This window comes from Pleurodeles waltl, chromosome 11 (assembly GCF_031143425.1).
Source record: "Pleurodeles waltl isolate 20211129_DDA chromosome 11, aPleWal1.hap1.20221129, whole genome shotgun sequence".
NCBI lineage: Eukaryota > Metazoa > Chordata > Amphibia > Caudata > Salamandridae > Pleurodeles > Pleurodeles waltl.
The window spans coordinates 251,274,499-251,292,896 of NC_090450.1; positions in this window are offsets into that span (position 1 = coordinate 251,274,499).

Consider the following 18,398-nt stretch of genomic DNA (forward strand, 5'->3'; position numbering starts at 1 on the left):
ATTTGGCTAAATAAAACACATGTTCCTCACATTTCTGTGGCAGAAAGTTCTGGAATCTGAGAGGAGCCAAAAATTTCCTTTCACCCAGCGTTCCCCCAAGTCTCCCGATAAAAATGATACCTCACTTGTGTGGGTAGGGCTAGCGCCCGCGACAGGAAACGCCCCAAAGCGCAACGTGGACACATCCAAATTTTTGGAAGACAACAGAGGTGTTTTTTGCGAAGTGCCTACCTGTAGATTTTGGCCTCTAGCTCAGCCGGCACCTAGGGAAGCCTACCAAACCTTTGCATTTCTGAAAACTAGAGACCTAGGGGAATCCAAGGAGGGGTGACTTGCGGGGCTCGGACCAGGTTCTGTTACCCAGAATCCTTTGCAAACCTCAAAATTTGGCTAAAAAAACACATGTTCCTCACATTTCTGTGTCAGAAAGTTCTGGAATCTGAGAGGAGCCACAAATTTCCTTCTACCCAGCGTTCCCCCAAGTCTCCCGATAAAAATGGTACCTCACTTGTGTGGTTAGGCCCAGCGCCCGCGACAGGATATGCCCCAAAACACAACGTGGACACATCACAGAAAACAGAGCTGTTTTTTGCAAAGTGCCTACTTGTAGATTTTGGCCTCTAGCTCAGCCGGCACCTAGGGAAACCTACCAAACCTGTGCATTTTTGAAAACTAGAGACCTAGGGGAATCCAAGATGGGGTGACTTGTGGGGATCGGACCAGGTTCTGTTACCCAGAATCCTTTACAAACCTCAAATTTTGGCTAAAAAAAACACATTTTCCTCACATTTTGGTGACAGAAAGTTCTGGAATCTGAGAGGAACCACACATTTTCTTCCACCCAGCGTTCCCCCAAGTCTCCCCATAAAAATGATACCTCACTTGTGTGGGTAGGCCTAGCGCCCGCGACAGGAAATGGCCCAAAACACAACCTGGACACATCACATTTTTTCATAGAGTACAGGGCCTACCTGTGGATTTTGGCCTCTAGCTCAGCCGGCACCTGGGGAAACCTAGCAAACCAGCGCATTTTTGAAAACTAGAAACCCAGGGGAATCCAAGATGGGGTGAATTGTGGGGCTCTGACCAGGTTCTGTTACCCAGAATCCTTTGCAAACCTCAAAATTTGGCTAAAAAAACATGTTTTCCTCACATTTCAGTGACAGAAAGTTCTGGAATCTGAGAGGAGCCACAAATTTCCTTCCACCTAGCGTTCCCCCAAGTCTCCCAATAAAAATGATACCTCACTGGTGTGGGTAGGCCTAGCGCCCGCGACAGGAAATGGCCCAAAACACAACGTGGACACATCAAATTTTTTCATAGAAAACAGTGCCTACCTGTGGATTTTGGCCTCTAGCACAGCCGGGCCCAGGGGGGGCAGAAATGGCCTAAAATAAATTTGTTCCCCCCCCCCCCCCCCCGGGGAGCGACCCTTGCCTGCAAGGTTGCTCCCCTTGCGTGACGGCGCAAAAAAAAGATCCCTCGTGCCTAGTGGTTTCTGCCCCCCTTGGGGGCAGATTGACCTACAATCGGCCAATCTGCCCCCAAGGGGGACAGAAATGGTCTAAATACAATTTGCCCCCCAGGGGAGCGACCCTTGCCTAATGCGTCGCTCCCCATCTCTAAAAAAACAAACAAACAAAAAAAAAAACCCACTCAAAAAAAAATTGCCCTGGCGCCTAAAGGTTTCTGCCCCCCCCCCCCCGGGGGCAGATCGGCCTAATACCAATAGGCCGATCTGCCCCCAGGGGGGCAGAAATGGCCTAAAATAAATTTGCCCCCCCACCCCCCCCGGGGAGCGACCCTTGCCTGCAAGGTCGCTCCCCTTGCGTGACGGCGCAAAAAAAAGATCCCTGGTGCCTAGTGGTTTCTGCCCCCCTTGGGGGCAGATTGACCTACAATCGGTCAATCTGGGGGCAGAAATGGTCTAAATACAATTTGCCCCCCAGGGGAGCGACCCTTGCCTAATGCGTCGCTCCCCATCTCTAAAAAAAACAAACACAAAAAACTATTTGCCCAGGCGCCTAGAGGTTTCTGTCCCCCCTGTGGGCAGATCGGCCTAATACTAATAGGCCGATCTGCCCCCAGGGGGGGCAGAAATGGCCTAAAATAAATTTGCCCCCCTCACCCCCCCACCCCCCGGGGAGCGACCCTTGCCTACAAGGTCGCTCCCCTTGCGTGACGGCGCAAAAAAAAGATCCCTGGTGCCTAGTGGTTTCTGCCCCCCTTGGGGGCAGATTGACCTACAATTGGCCAATCTGCCCCCAAGGGGGGCAGAAATGGTCTAAATACAATTTGCCCCCCAGGGGAGCGACCCTTGCCTAATGCGTCGCTCCCCATCTCTTAAAAAAAACAAACAAACAAAAAAAAAAACACAAAAAAACAATTTGCCCAGGCGCCTAGAGGTTTCTGCCCCCCCTGTGGGCAGATCGGCCTAATACCAATAGGCCGATCTGCCCCCAGGGGGGGCAGAAATGGCCTAAAATAAATTTGCCTCCCTCACCCCCCCCCCCCCCTGGGGAGCGACCCTTGCCTACAAGGTCGCTCCCCTTGCGTGACGGCGCAAAAAAAAGATCCCTGGTGCCTAGTGGTTTCTGCCCCCCTTGGGGGCAGATTGACCTAAAATCGGCCGATCTGCCCCCAAAGCGGGCAGAAATGGCCTAAATACAATTTGCCCCTCCAGGGGAGCGACCCTTGCCTAAGGGGACGCTCCCCATCTGTAAAACACAACAACAACAAAAATCCCTGGTGCCTAGTGGTTTCTGCCCCCCGTGGGGGCAGATCGGCCTAATAAAAATAGGCCGATCTGCCCCCATGGGGGGCAGAAATGGCCTAAAATAAATTTGCCCCCCATGGGAACGACCTTTGCCTAAGGGGTCGCTCCCCTTACGTGAAAAACAAACAAAAAAAACTCCCTGGTGTCTAGTGGTTTCTGCCCCCCTTGGGGGCAGATTGGCCTCATAAAAATAAGCCAATCTGCCCCCAAAGGGGGCAGAAATGGCCTAAATATAATTTCCCCCCTATGGGAGCGACCCTTGCCTAAGGGGTCGCATCCCACACCTAAAACACAAAAGAAAACAAATCAAAAAACAAAAAAAACAAAAGTATCCCTGGTGTCTAGTGGTTTCTGCCCCCCCTGGGGGCAGATCGGCCTATTATTAGGCCGATCTGCCCCCAGGGGGGGCAGAAAAGGCCTTAAAAAAAAATGACCCCCTGGGAGCGACCCTTGCCCAAGGGGTCGCTCCCTTCTGTCAATTACATATAAAAAAAAAAAAAATCCCTGGTGTCTAGTGGGGTTTCAAAAGCCGGATTGCAAGCAATCCGGCTTTTGAAACCCTCGGAGAGACTTCAAAGGGAAGGAAATACATTTCCTTCCCTTTGAAGCCCCTCCGGGCCTCCCCCACATGATCGAAAGAGAAATGCACGATGGGGGAGGTTGTGTGATTGTCAGCGCGCGCTTGCGCGCTGACGTCACAGGGGGGGTGGGGGGCGGGGGTTGAAGGGGAGGGGATTCCCCTGTCAGCCCTGACCTAGGGGGGTGGGGGGGCGACCCTCAGGAGGAGCGCTAGCGCTTCTCCCGAGGGCAGCATTCAGGACGTAATGGTTACGTCCATGGCGCCACACGGGCGCTGCCATGGACGTAACCATTACGTCCCTGGCGGGGAAGGGGTTAAGGGCTAAATATATGGTTACACTTAATTACTTTCTGCCATTTTCTTTTTCACATGGTTATGCCCTGCAGGCTCTAAGTATATGGTTACAAAACCATATTTCTTACAAGTGTTTTTTTTAATTGTGGTGTCCTCTACGGGCTATTCTGAGCATTACAGCCTTAATGCCAAGTGTTTTTTTTTTTCTTCCCCTGATGGTTTTTTTGGGGTTTACATAATTGTATGTTTTATTAATCTCTCCTTATTACAATTATGATCATGAGTCAGGCCAACCTAACATCCTTATTACACTGACTGTTTGAACACTCTTGCTATGTTTGGGCGACACTTCTAGTTTATCTCATTACTCCTCAGTGGCTGTCTTGTTGCTTTTTTGGCGGGGTGCGAATTGTTAGCCTGCCAGCAACTCTGATGGTGGAGTGATGAAAGTGGTATTCAATTGGAATTGACATGACCAATTTAAATTAGTATGCTAAATGGCAACATTTTCATTTCAGGCTGTAGATGGAGGAAGAAGGTAAATGGAAGTGCTTTAGTTATTTACAGGGCCACTGGAATTATGTAGAAGGAAAACACAAAATTGAGGCAGGTGTGACCAATTTATGCAGGAAGAAAAGTCCAGTTATGAATTTACATCGAGTAGCTCTAACTCAAGCAGATGCAAGACCTAATGCATTGCAAATGTGTGTCAAACCTTGGTTCCAATAGTCAAAGGTAAAAAACTCATCCCCACCCTTTCCAAAACCCACACCCTTCCTTTTCAGGAACGGACTCTGAGCATTTAAAAAAATCCCAACGGGGACATTTGGAGCACAAAATTTGTGGAAAATAACAATTGGAGGGGAAACTATCAACCTTTTAAAGACCTTTTTTTCATAATTTCTTTATTGGCACTTTAGAGTTCATACATTTGCAAATAGGCAATACAAATTACCTTAGTGTGATTCTAACATTACACCACAGGTGTCATGAGGTACTCCTCGTTTCACCAGAGAGGTCAATCATGAGTTCAAGGCCACCATAACAAAGTGGCAATAAGTGTATCTGGGAAAAGAGGTTCTGACCCATCAGGATGATCCCAGGAACTGCCAATTAAAGAACTCACTATACAACAAGGAAATTAGTTAACAATGCAACTGTGCAGAATGAGCAAACATCTGTCTGAATCAAGCAGTCAGAGGTAGGCATCTTATTGTCTACAGAGTCTGGTGTCAGGAGTGTGGGGGGGGGGGGTGGGGCGGAGGAACAATCACCCATATCTAAACGGTTTCAGAAAGCAAGAGTGTGTGAGAGGGAAATGCAAGATCCGCGTAACATGTAAGTAGTTATCAAGGTAGCGTATAGCACTTTGTAGCCAGTATCATGCCCAATGACTCCATCCCATAGGGACTGTCAAGTGGGCATCCTATGGTAGGACCCTCTGCTAGTGTCAGTTTATCACAGGGGAGTATAATTTCTCGGCTGTGCGTTGTATGTATCCGTTCCAGGCAATGTTAGCTGCAGTCCTTTGTAGTCTCATCGCCTCAGACTCTGCAACAGCCCACTAATGAATTGTTCTCAGTCAAGTAAATACTGTAGGGGGTGGTGAGGAGCCTTCCACTGCATTGCAATGAGTCACTTATATAACGCAGTTATTAGGTCTGCGTTTCAGATAGTGTTTATTATGCATGGTGCGTGCTGCAATACCTAGCAGGCAAATCTGCGGTCCCAGAGGAATTTGTACCTCCACAATGGCTGAAAAGAGTTACATTACCTGATACCATGCGCATCACAACGAGGGACAGTCCCAAACCATGTGAATGAATGTTGCAGCAGGTAAATTCCATCTAAGGCATTTGTCATTTGTCGCAGGGAACATCTTGCTGAGGCGATATGGCATGAAGTCTGATGCACATAATTGAATTGTTTATATTTTAGCCATGTATTGCGAGAGATTAGTTGAACTTGTTCACGCACCATGTTCCATTGTGGAGTTGTGAGTGTTGTAGATAGGGAGGCCTCCCAGCGTTCCTTCTAGACTTTGAGGGGGTTCTTTTTTCCCCTCTCATAATGCTACATATAATGGTGAAATTACGTTACGGACCTGAGCATGGGTTAGCACACACTGGAGTCCTAGATGTACCGGTGGTTCGACTGGTCCCTGGTGCCAGATGGTCATATTCCTTCCCTGAGCACCAAGTATCCTAAGAAATGGCCCACACCTATGCCAAATTGAGCACAAATGTTGGGGAAAGGGAGTAGAGCACCCTCCTGGTACAGCGTACCCAGTTGGGATAAACCAAGCTTACACCTTGCTGTACAGTCATATTTTAAGTAGCTTGTGCAAGGTTGGTAGGCTACATGGAGCGATCTGGGGCGTGTACAGGTGTGGAGCTCTTTTGGTGTGTATGTAGTTGTTCCATGTTTGCTTTGCTATCTGTAAGAGTATACTCCCCTCGGTTTAGGTGGGGAAAACAACCATCCCAGTAGGTCAGTATTCCCCAAGATCGCTTTCACCATATTACCTTCTTCCGACGCCTTCTCTGTTAGCCCTTTCATTGGCCACTGAAGCTGGGCTGCTGCGAAGTACAATTCAAGATCGGGGGGCCCTAGGCCCCCTTTTGAGCCAGGGTATTGAAGAACCAATAACGAGGTCCTTTTCCTTGCTAGGCCCCATATAAGGGTTGACATCAAGCCACGTAGGGTGGCAAAAAAGGATGTAGGCAGGAGCACTGGTATAGTTGCGAAGAAATGTAATAGCCGTGGGAGGACCACCATCTTTAGCGATCGACTCCCTCCCCATAGGCGACAATGCGAGACGCTAGCACCCTCCCATGATTACCATCCAATAGGTCTTTCGTCGTGTGATATACTTTTACCCCCAGATATCGAAAAGTGTCAAAGCCCCAAGGTAAATGGTCAGCTGTCAGATGGCGCTGGGCTTGCTCTACCCTCCACAGCTGAAAAATACAGGAATTACCCCAGTTAATTTTGACTCCTGTTACGTCACCAAAGTGCATGAGTTGATCATAAAAGTGTATTATTGTAGAAGGCTGGTCTCATGTAAATAAGAACGTCATCGGCATATAAGGAGATGACATGCCAGGTAGTCCCCACTCAGACTCCTCAGTCTGCTCCTTTCTTGCTTAGTATGGCACCCAGAGACTCCATGGCCAAGGCAAACCGCACAGGCGACAGAGAACAGCCCTGCAGAGTACCTCGTTCTATATTAAAGGAGCGTGATATGTATTAGCCTGTCTTAACCGGGCCCTAGGATTAGTATATAATATTTGTATCCATTGTAATAGGTTGGGGCCCATGCCAAAAACCTGTAGCACTTGGCGCAAGTAGCTCCAATTGATTGTATCGAAGGCCTTTTCAAAATCTAAGGAAACAGCAACTGGGACACCAGGGTCTGTTGCTGAGGCGTCCACTATGTGGCACAGGCGTCTACTATTCAAATATGTGGCTCTGCCTGGTATGAAGCTATTTTGGTCTGAATGTATTGAGTTGCGCAGTAGGGGAAGCAGTCTATTAGCAAGGATTTTATTCAATATTTTATAATCCACGTTTAACATGGAAAGCGGTCTATAAGAACTCACCTCCAGGGGTCCCTGCCTGGTTTAGGTAGTACAATAATTATTGCTTCACTGAGGGAAGTGGGGAGAGAACCACGCCTGTGAGCCTCTTCTTCCAGAAGGTGCGGGGCAATGGTATAATTATATGTTGCATAAAATTCAACCGGGAACCCATCTATTCCCAGTGTCTTACTGCACTCCATCTGGTGGATAGCTAATTTACTTTCCTCCAATTGCAGGGGTTGTTCCAGTTCCTGACTTTGCAGTGCATTTAAAGTGGGTAGTGGTCCCTCTCTCAAATATGCCTGCACTTGTTCAGGAGATTAATATAACTCATAGTATTTAGTAAACGCGTCATTAATGTCTATCTGGGTGGTTTTAACCTCGCCGTCATGTTCTCGAATAGCCCCATCAATGTTTTTGGGGACCTCCGTTTGTAAAAGCCAAGCCAGCACCCTACCAGGTTTGCTACCATCTGTATGTTGGTGAGTCACCGAGACTTTATTGTCCCGGTCACTTAGCTGTTGGTGTTCCGAGGAGTATCTGTGGCGCAGTAGCGTTAATCTAGATCTGGCATGGGATGATGTAACCGATTCCTGCTCTATGGCACAGAGTTGTTTCCAGCTCCCTCACGCTGCAGGTTAGCGCACTATGCCCCCCCCCCCCCCCCCCCAAATGAGGTAGAAATGCAGGTTCCTCGCATGGTGACCTTCATTGCGTCCCATTTTGTTCCTCTAGTTTTGCCAGTGCCCAAATTTTCCCCAACATGTGGTAATTTGTGAGGCTATTGTGGTGCAAAATAGAGTATCCTGTAAAGCCTCAGTGCGCAAGCGCCATGAAGGTATATCGGGTCTCGATTTTTTCCCCCACCACCCATCTGAAAAGTGACCTTGAGTGGGCTATGTTCTGATAGCGTTCTGCATAGATATTCAGATGTGTATGTCAACGCCCAGCACTCTGAATTAATGAAAATATAATCTAAGCGCGTATGTACCTGGTGTCCTGGTGCATAATAGGAATATTCACGCTCCCCTGGATGTTGCATCTGCCAAACATCATGGAGATCCATGGCCTTAGACCACTGCCAAGTGTTTAGTGGTATATATGCTTGATCTTGGCGAGGGAGGGAAAGCTCTATCCCAGTCTGTTTCTTGTATAGAATTGAAGTCCAACTGCCACACACAACTCTGGTGCTTGTGGCCTTAGAAGTGTGGTGGGTGTTAGTGTCCAGGAAAGCAGCTTGTGCTGTGTTTGGGGCATAAACTGATATTAAGTAAAATGGGCGTCCATCTAGGTTTCTCTCGACTGCCACATACCGGCCCTCTGTATCTATCAAGGCTCTTTCCTTCATAAAGGGGACCTCCAGAGCAATCCGGACAAGGGCCCCTTGTGCGTAAGCAGAGTACTCCGTACCATATACCTGCCCCCCCATCTCCTGCTTACCTTATCTAATTCACTTATAGTGCGGTGAGTTCCCTGTATATGTATGTGCGTCGTCTGAGGTGTGCTTATAACCTGTGCCTTCTGTGTAGCTAGTCCCCTAAAATGCCACGTCAGCACACTGTTTCCGGTGGCCATAAAGTATAAGTAAATATGTCCATGTCCAGGTGGTGCCCAGCCCTACCCATATCACATCCACCCCCCAACCTCCACATTCTCCAAGGAGGCCTCCAGACAGCGTAAAACAGAACAAAAAAAACCCAACCCGGTAAAGAACTTCCATTCCTCAGGCCTGAGCATAAAACAATCCCATGCCACCCTTTAACAAACTAGATATGCAGTTAACAGCAGATACTTGCGTTCCAATTATGTTGATACGGGAAAGTTCAACAACGGGGAGGCGTGTCCAATTGAAGGTATCTAATGGTGTCAGTGTGTGCCCCTTCGGATTCTGCTATGACAGGTCCCCAAGTCTGCAACGACTGACCACCTTCACCAGACGTGGGGTCTGCCAAACCAAGTATTGTGAAAAGGATTTGTGACTTTATATGTCATCTGCAGAGCGGGGTGTGACCCGTGGGCTCAGGCGCGGAAGAGGAGCCCCCCCCCCAGTGTCACAGCCAGAGTCTGTTATGCGTGCAGTGAAGCAAAAGGATTAGCAGTGCATAGCGATGCTTCTCGATTGCTTGCACTTGAGCTGTTTCCATTTTGTCTTTACTTGGCTTGGACTTGAGCGCTCTCTCAGATTGTCCCCTAGGTGGAAGCCATAGCATGTTCTCCGTGGTCTCTTCCGGTGATCCTGGTGGATTTTTAGTGGACAGCCACGTCCAAACGTCTTCCGGAGAGTGGAAAAACTGGGTCTGCTCTCCATCAGTCATACAGAGCTTTGCCTGGAATAGTAGGGCATACTTCAGATTTACTTTGCACAGGAGTGAGTAGCTTGTCCTTAGTGTAGGAATTTAGTTGGTGCTGCACTTTCATGGTAAAATCTGGCTAGGCTTTGATTATACAGTCTTCGTATTTCCATGGCCCCTTGGGCCGGAACCTCTTTAGGAGAAGGTCCCTATTTTGGTAGTTAAGCAGATGAGCTGTCAGGGGTCGCGGTGGAGCACCGGGCGGTGGGGGCCGTCCCGGGATGCAATGTGCTCGCTCTATGGAGAATGACTTCAGGACTGCTCCCTCAAGCACAGGGTCAGTAAGCCAATTTTCTAGGAATAACTCTACACTGGGACCTTTTGCATGCTCCGGAAAGCCGAGGAAGCAGATGTTATTGCAGCAAGAACGTCCTTCTGTGTCCTCTGCTCTGCTTTGGAATGTGGCCACCTCCGCTTCCATTTGCTTTATTTGATCCTTCATTTCCTGGGCCAACGGGCCTATTACATCTAGGGTTGACTCCGTGTTGCCAACCCTATCAGCTAGTTTGTGATGGTCCACTCACTGTAGGTTAACCTCAGCGAGATAGTGTCAATCTGGGTTTCCAAAGAGGATTTCATGTCCGATGTGGCCTGTAGAACCTTGTAAAATTGCATGGAATGGATTGCCAGTGTGGCTTCAAGGTGTTGTAGACTGCATGGTACTTTTCCCGGGGGACTGGAGGGTACCTGGGTCTCAGTTGCCTCTACTGGCAATGACTTGATGGACCTAGTCTTCCCAATCATGTTTGATGTACTAAGAACCAAGAGAACAATGAGGTATTCAGCCCTTTAGCCACCACCACCTGTGAGGGAATCTGGATCGTAGGCCCCAGGCCCTTAAAATCCAGCAGATAGAGCGCGTTCAGCGTGAGTGGGGATGCCTTTTAATAGATCGTTAATGCGATCACTCGTGTCTTCACTGTTAGTTCGCCAGCTCCGGCGGTATATCTGTAGTCGCTCCTGCTCCCCTGACACTGCTCTGTTCCGGAAGGGAGGGAACCAGCAGAGGCCACCGCAGGGGCACTGTCTCAGTGCTGTCTTCTTTAGCGCCAGCCCTTTACGACCGCCACCGACTACCAGGGCAGGCCGCACTATCGCCGCAGTATCTCTTTGGGCCTGTGTCAGTTTCACTGGCAGCCCTGCCCCCTCAGAAACCGCTGCCACCGCACTCGAGGCCCAAACAGTATTTCGTTTTCCTCTCTGTGAGCCCCTCAGTCTCTGCACCTCCTGGACCCCAGTCTGGTCACGCCCCCTCTGTACCGCGTGAGAGACTCTATCTGTCCTGGCCTGGTTTCATCGGGCTGAAAAGTGAAATGACCACAACACTCACTATAAGGGGTAAAAGGCTGCTTTAATAGAACAGGTCTGGCAAATTATAACCTTGGCATGATAGGCTCACAAAACTACCCAAACCTCACTAATACAAAATCATCACCTAACCCCTCCCCCTCCCTCTAAACTGACCCCACTACACTACCCCTTGTCCCATCCCCACCTTGACCCGACCAACCCATTAACCCATCTGTCCTGCAGTCACCTTCTCCAGTTACCCTTGTCTGTGCAAATTCCCTGCCCTCTCCTCTTTCTGATCTACCCCTTCCTCCCCGAAAGGCCATTAGGAAAATTATACAAACTACCCTACCCATCCCAGACCTGACTATCAGCGGCAATGACATACAAAAAAAAAGAAAACATCCTCTCCCCCCCCCCCATGCTACAAACATCCCTTAAACCCAGCAAAAACATAACAAACAAACTGAATTAGACCTGCCCTGTTAAAACATGAAACAGCAAAATTCTGAAACCTGGAAAAGGGGGAAACCAGAAGAATCAGACAAACTCAAACCAAAAAACCTCCCCCCATTAAGAAACCCTGAGGAATTGAAATTTAGAAGGGGAGGGCGGGAGGGCACAAAGACAAAACGCCCACTGGGTGTGACTGCGGCCAAAGAGGCCGCCCACACCCAGCCCCTACCTTTTATCCCTTTTTCCACGTCACTGCCCTATCCTGTCAAAAAAACAATCCCCGTTCGGGCTCGTGGAACATTCCACTGCAGCCCGATAAACCCGGGGGGGGAGACCGGGCAAGCCCTTTGCTCCCCCCAAGTCCCCATTGGGCTGAAAAGTGAAATGACCACAACACTCACTATAAGGGGTAAAAGGCCGCTTTAATAGAACAGGTCTGGCAAATTACAACCTTGGCATGATAGCCTCACAAAACTACCCAAACCTCACTAATACAAAATCATCACCTAACCCCTCCCCCTCCCTCTAAACTGACCCCACCGCACTACCCCTTGTCCCATCCCCACCTTGACCCGACCAACCCATTAACCCATCTGTCCTGCAGTCACCTTCTCCAGTTACCCTTGTCTGTGCAAATTCCCTGCCCTCTCCTCTTTCTGATCTACCCCTTCCCCCCCCCGAAAGGCCACACAGGAAAACCCGAAAGGTGTTTTCCTGCCCCACCCAAACCTATCTATCCATCCCATAAGCGTTCACACAATAACTCAGCAATCAACAATCTAAGCTCCAACAAATAATGCTCATTCCCCAAAAACGACAGATGTACACCATCCTGCCGAAACAAATCAACGTCCGACACCCCAATATTTTCATGAGACAAAACTGAAAAACCTTGAGATTTACAGAAACTCCTCATTTCCCTGTTAATCTTCCGACGCTGCTTCTCTATGCCCTTAAATTAATTAGCACCCCTCCATACCCTTCTCGGCACCAAACACGTCCAAACGATATGTGTACCTGACCAACGTTCCTTAAGCCTGCATAAATCCAGCTTCATGACCTTCAGCAACCCAATACCTGACAGAGCTACCAAATCATTTTCACCCAAATGTAAAACCAATAAATCTTCACAAACCCCCCGTTCCATCTTCTTAGCCAACACATAGAGTAACTCACCCCATCTCATCCCACTCTTCCCTGCCCAACTAATTTTTATCCTCGAACCATCGAGCCCCAGTTGCCTCCCAAAATGTCGTGATGCAGCTTGCTTCTCCGCCCAGCGAACAAAGGAGTGTCCCACAATCCACACGGCGCACACCTTGTCAGGACCCCCGACCAAACCTACAAGAAAAAATGTTAAGTAGCACGTCCACATCATACAGTCCACAAAATTGAAAAGAAAACAGAATAGGAAATAGCAGAGAATTAAAATAAGTAAAGACAGTTAAGAGCACAGACAGAAAAAATAGCCAGAAGCAGAAAAAAAACGAAATAACCTTACTGCTTAAAAGAACGCACGTACTTCTGAAAACAGCCCGACCTCCACCTACCCAATTGCTTAATTGACTGATCGGATTTACCTTGTCGTCTTGCTTCCGTAGTAGCCCCAATTCTAAAAGAATGAGTACCATAGCTACTAGGGTCCAAACCCAATCTCCTGACCGCCAACCTCAGTCCCGCAAAGAACTGTGATGCTAATTACTGCGTCCTATCTTGATGAACAAATACAAACCTTGAAAATTGTGACCACAATGCTGTAAACCAACAACGCACCGGGCAATCACTAGAATGTACCGCCGTCAAAAAAACGTCCTGACCCCTCCCCAACTGGTCCCCTTTTGAAAATGGTAACCATATGCAAACGCCCCCGTCACCAACCTGAACATTCTCTTGAATGAGTCCATCCTTCCCCTTCACCTCCAAAAGCTCCGAAATACGAAAAGCCCCATGAAACATCCATGACATGCAAAGAGAAAATAAACATACCTCCCACTCTGAAAAGCACAGGTCACCCAAACCCCCCAAGAACGCCTTCAGAAGATTAAGCGTGATAGGGTGCCTACGATCGCACCTCACACCACCTGACCTAGCCCAACCAGCTAAAATCCTCCTACATAACTCTCCATCCACGGGATCATAGCCCCAAAAATACTTACCATAAAAAGACACTCCCGATAACTTACCCGATATGGTAACCGCCGCCAAACCAGCCTCAATCTGCTGCATGAGGAAACGAACAGCATCCTCCTGTCTCAAATATAGCACATCACACCCACACGGTCGTCTTACCGCACCTGAATCCAGAAACTCCAACCACACCTGAAAATAAGTCCTTCTCGTTGACGGAGCTATAGACTGTTGAACTAGCTCCAACATCCTCAATCTCCTAGAGCCCATAAATCCCCCGGAATGACCGCCTTCAGAAAATCCGCTCCCGGCGCCAGACCACGCAATCTCTGCCACTGAAATCGAGATAACGCATCAGCGATGTCATTATTAACACCAGGCACATGACGAGCCTTGAACAAAATGTTGAACTTCAAACAATTCAGCAAGAAAATCCTCAACAGCTTAAGTACCTTTTCATCCTTTGCCCTCTGAGAATTAACCAAATGCACCACCGTCTGATTGTCTACGTTGAAAACTACGTTCCTATTGGCCAAGAACCTACCCCAAATGGCCAAAGCCACCACCAAAGAAAAAAATTCCAACTCACAGGCCAGGCCTCTGATGCCCAATGACCATCCCAAAACAAACCAAATCCATGAGCACCGGACGCATCTGAAAAAATCTGAATCTGCCAAAACCAATCCTCATCATCAACCAGCATAGTCACCCCATTAAAATCCTTTAGAAATTCGATCCACATCCTCAAGTCTTCCTTAACACCTGCCCGAAGGCGAATGTGGTGATGTGGCAAAACGGCACCCCGCATCGCGAAACCAAGCCTGCGGCAAAATGCCCTGCCAACCCTGACCACCTTACAAGCAAAATTCAAATGACCAAGCAACGATTGTGCCTGACGTAACTCCAACTTTGGTTTTTTAACAGCTTCTTCCAACAAGGTAACCAATTGTTGTACCTTGTTCCTAGGCAACCTCACTTCCATTTTGTCAGAGTCCAATTCTATACCCAAAAAACTGAGACACGTTGCAGGTCCTTCGGTTTTGTCTCTCGCCAAAGGTACCCCAAGAAGAGACATCAGATGCTCAAAACCCTTCATAGCTCTGCCACAATCGCCCGACCTGGCAGTCCCCACAAAGAAAAAATCATCTAAATAATGAGTCACCAAACCACAACCACCTTGAAATACAAAACACCATTCTAAAAATGAGCTAAACATCTCAAACAACAGGAAACTGAACACCCCATAGGCAACATCCTATCAACATATATGGCCCCTTCAAATTGCATGCCCAATAATGAAAAATCGTCCGGGTGCACCGGCAACAACCTAAACGCTGACTCCACATCTGATTTAGCCATCTCTGCCCCTCTTCCACACTTCCGTACCAATGCAATAGCTTCATCTACCGAAGCATAATGCACCATCGAATCTTCTGCTGCAATAAAATCATTTACTGAAGCCCCTGCAGGCCAGGACAAGTGATGGATCAACCGAAACTCACCCACCTGCTTTTTAGGGACCACACCCAAAGGAGAAATGGTCAAATTTGACAATGGCCACTCTAAAAAAGGCCCTACAATCCTGCCCAAATCCACCTCTTTCTTCAACTTGGCCCTCACCACTTCAGGATGTTCCCTTGCCGACTTCAAATTGTTGGCCCATCTCCTCAACCTCGGGCCCTGGTAATGCAACCTAAAACCTTCCGAAAAACCACTAAACAAAACCTTAGCCTCCTCCCCAAATGTGTAAAACTGTAACCAATAAGCCACCACCTCCAATTTAATAGGCGTAGGGCCCTTTTCCCGCAACTTGCTGTGTAAAACCTCTACCTCTGTCGCCACCTCTTCCCTGTGGCCCGTGCCAGGACCATTGAAAACCACCGAAGCATTGGTACACTGGGTGCTTCCCACCGCAATTGGAGCAATCATGTCTAAATTTACATTGCTGTCTATTACAAAGGCCGCTGTTGTAAGACCAGCACGCCCCATTTGCTTGGAATTGCCCGAAACCCACCCCAACTTGGGTGGGACGCCCCTGAAAGGGCTTATATTGAACCGGCAAACCACTCGCTGTATGCGTTGTGGGCGCATTCCTCGCCGTCCTCAACCATTGCATCCATAATTCGTTATCGATTTCACCCCACATCTTAGAAGAGTCAATAGCCTTCCTTGCCCTGAATTCCTCATCATACCTAAACCAACCAAAACCGCCGAAATCCATTTGAGCTCTACGCACCACATCCATATACTTCAGCAAAGGAACACAAGAGTCCTGATGTCTCTCACAATAAACACTCGCATAAATCAAAAAGGCCGAAGTCCAATTTTCTATCGTGGTCGGAACTCTAGGTCTCCTAGCTAATTCCCATTCTTCTTCTTTTGAACCTTCTTTGGCCTGAACCTCCCTATGAAGCAACTTAAAAACATCAATGAACTCCCCCTTCCAAATCTTCTCCTTCAAATTCAGAGTGAGATGCGCCCCCAAAGGCATCGACACTCCCATATAAGGTAGCTTCTTTAACTTGACACTCCCCCCCCCCCAATTAATCACCACCAGTATTACTTCTTGATCCCGTCTTAGCACCCTCACCAGATTCAGCCTTCGTTGATGACCTATCACCATTACCAACACTTACCTCCGACTTACCATCCACTGCGACCGCATTCACTTGAATTGACGCATCCACCTTACTTTTGAGCTCCCCCGTACCCATACCTTTCGATGCCCGTGCCCGGCTTAAAGCCCCAAAATTATCCCGCCCTTGCTGCATTCTCAAAAACCCAGCCAAGCTCTCCTCACCTCTAGGTAAGTTGCCCGCAGACAACTCATGGGACTGCTCCGGAACATGGCCGCCCTGGACCACACCAGACGCTTCTCCCGCCACCACAACCCGCTTTCTGGACGTAACAGGCTCCTCCAAATCCTCTTTATAGTCGAGTAGATCCTCGTCCCAATATGCCCAACCAGCACCAGAGCCCTGGCTAGTGGATGGCTGAGCCTCATAATCTCCAGTGGAATCCCCCGAAGTCGGGCGGACCGCTCCGGATCGCACCATCCCTTCAGGCCGGTGTTCTGAAGGCGCTCGGACCTCCACCGGCAGGCTCTGATCACCAACCATCCGCCCAGATGGCCGATAAATCGCCTGCGCCCCATGCCTGCCCGAAGCATGAGGCGTGTCACACCAGAGGTTCCCTCACCACTAACCGGCTGCGAAACATCCAAGCTGACATATGCCCTACCCACTGACCCATCACCAATAGTCTCGCCACAAACCGTACCTCTAAGTACAGACCCACTTCCATCCACTAATTCGACCTGCTCACCCAGCCTAAGAACAGCCTCATTGTCCATCTGCCAAGACTGAACTTTATGCAGCATAGGACTAAATAATCTAGGGAAACGCTGTATCCCCCTACCTACCCCACATCTAAAAACACCACCTAAACCACCAAATACCTGACCCCCAACTCCTTTCTGGCACACCTGTTCAACCTCCTCATCATCCAAAATAACTATAATCTCTCCTTCATCGATAGTAATGGGCTCGGCCATCTTGCTCGCCGCGCCCAAGGGCTTTTCCTCTAATGCCTCTCCTGCCATCGAATCAGAAACAGAGGACGAGGCCATCTTGGGCGCACCTCTTAAGGTTCTTTCTTCCAAAGTAACTGCCACAAGCTCACCGCCTTTCTCTAACGACGGTCGGGCTTGTTTAGAGCCACCAGCCGCTCGCGCATGCGCGATAACGGCCCGCGCCCTCATGCGTCCATAAGCGCTCACCGCACCCGCCACAGCAGACCCTCTGCCCCCGGCAGCCACACGCTGCGCTAAGGACGCACCATGCCTCCGGGAAAAGCGGCTCCCACCACGCCGCGTCCCACCGCTAAGGAAACTCGTGTCAAAAATTTCCTGCATCGGCTCCTCATCATTCCGAGGTGAGTGCAACAATTTCCTGCCAAAAGCACTCTTAGCCCTGAATTTTTTACCCGTCCTCACCGGTGATGTACACGCCGCCTCCGCAGCTGAAACTCCATCAGCTGATACACGCTTAGGCCTTTTTAAACCCACCCACGCCTGTTCTAAAACACCGTCCTTTAATAAATCCTCTCTACCCTCATCCCGCAGTACTTTAAGAGCTTGAACAACCTTATTAGGCTCCATTATAAGCACCAACACCACGTCACAAATAAAACTCCTCCCAAAAAACAGTCTAAGACCGCCTCACCAACAACAAACCTCACAGAAAAAACTCCTGGCACGAAGACAAAACGCCCACTGGGTGTGACAGCGGCCAAAGAGGCCGCTCACACGCAGCCCCTACCTTTTATCCCTTTTGCCACGTCACTGCCCTATCCTGTCAAAAAACCAATTCCCGTTCGGGCTCGTGGAACATTCCACTACAGCCCGATAAACCCGGGGGGAGACAGGGCAAGCCCTTTGCTCCCCCCAAGTCCCCATCTAGCCCGCCGGCATCAGGAATTTCAGCTGCGGCCTCCATCTCGACCTCAACACAGATCGCTTCGGAGGCCCGCATATCTGCTGCAGGCAGAGGTGTCTCCGATCGCCTGGGGGTCTGACTACATGTGCCTCTGGGGTATAGGCACTGTGCCGCTTCCACCGATCCTACGCTGCCCTCCCCCGGGCAGGCCGAGCCGTGCGGTCTTCAGTCGCGGCCCGCTCTCTCGCTCGCCTTCAACACTGGCAGCTGTCTACCAGTTGTCCCTCAGTGGGGTTTCTAGGGTACGCTTATCTTCGCACACAGTCATTGGGCCCAATAACACCATTTGAGAAGGATTAATAGAGGGCTCACACGGAGCTTCACGGTCAGCGACTCAGTGTGGTTGCCATCCTTTAAAGATCTTTCTACCCAGATTCCCAGGAGGAAGGCTGACCACGCCACCAGAGACCATCTTCTGATGTGGGAATTGCTAAAAAGCTTCTGTTA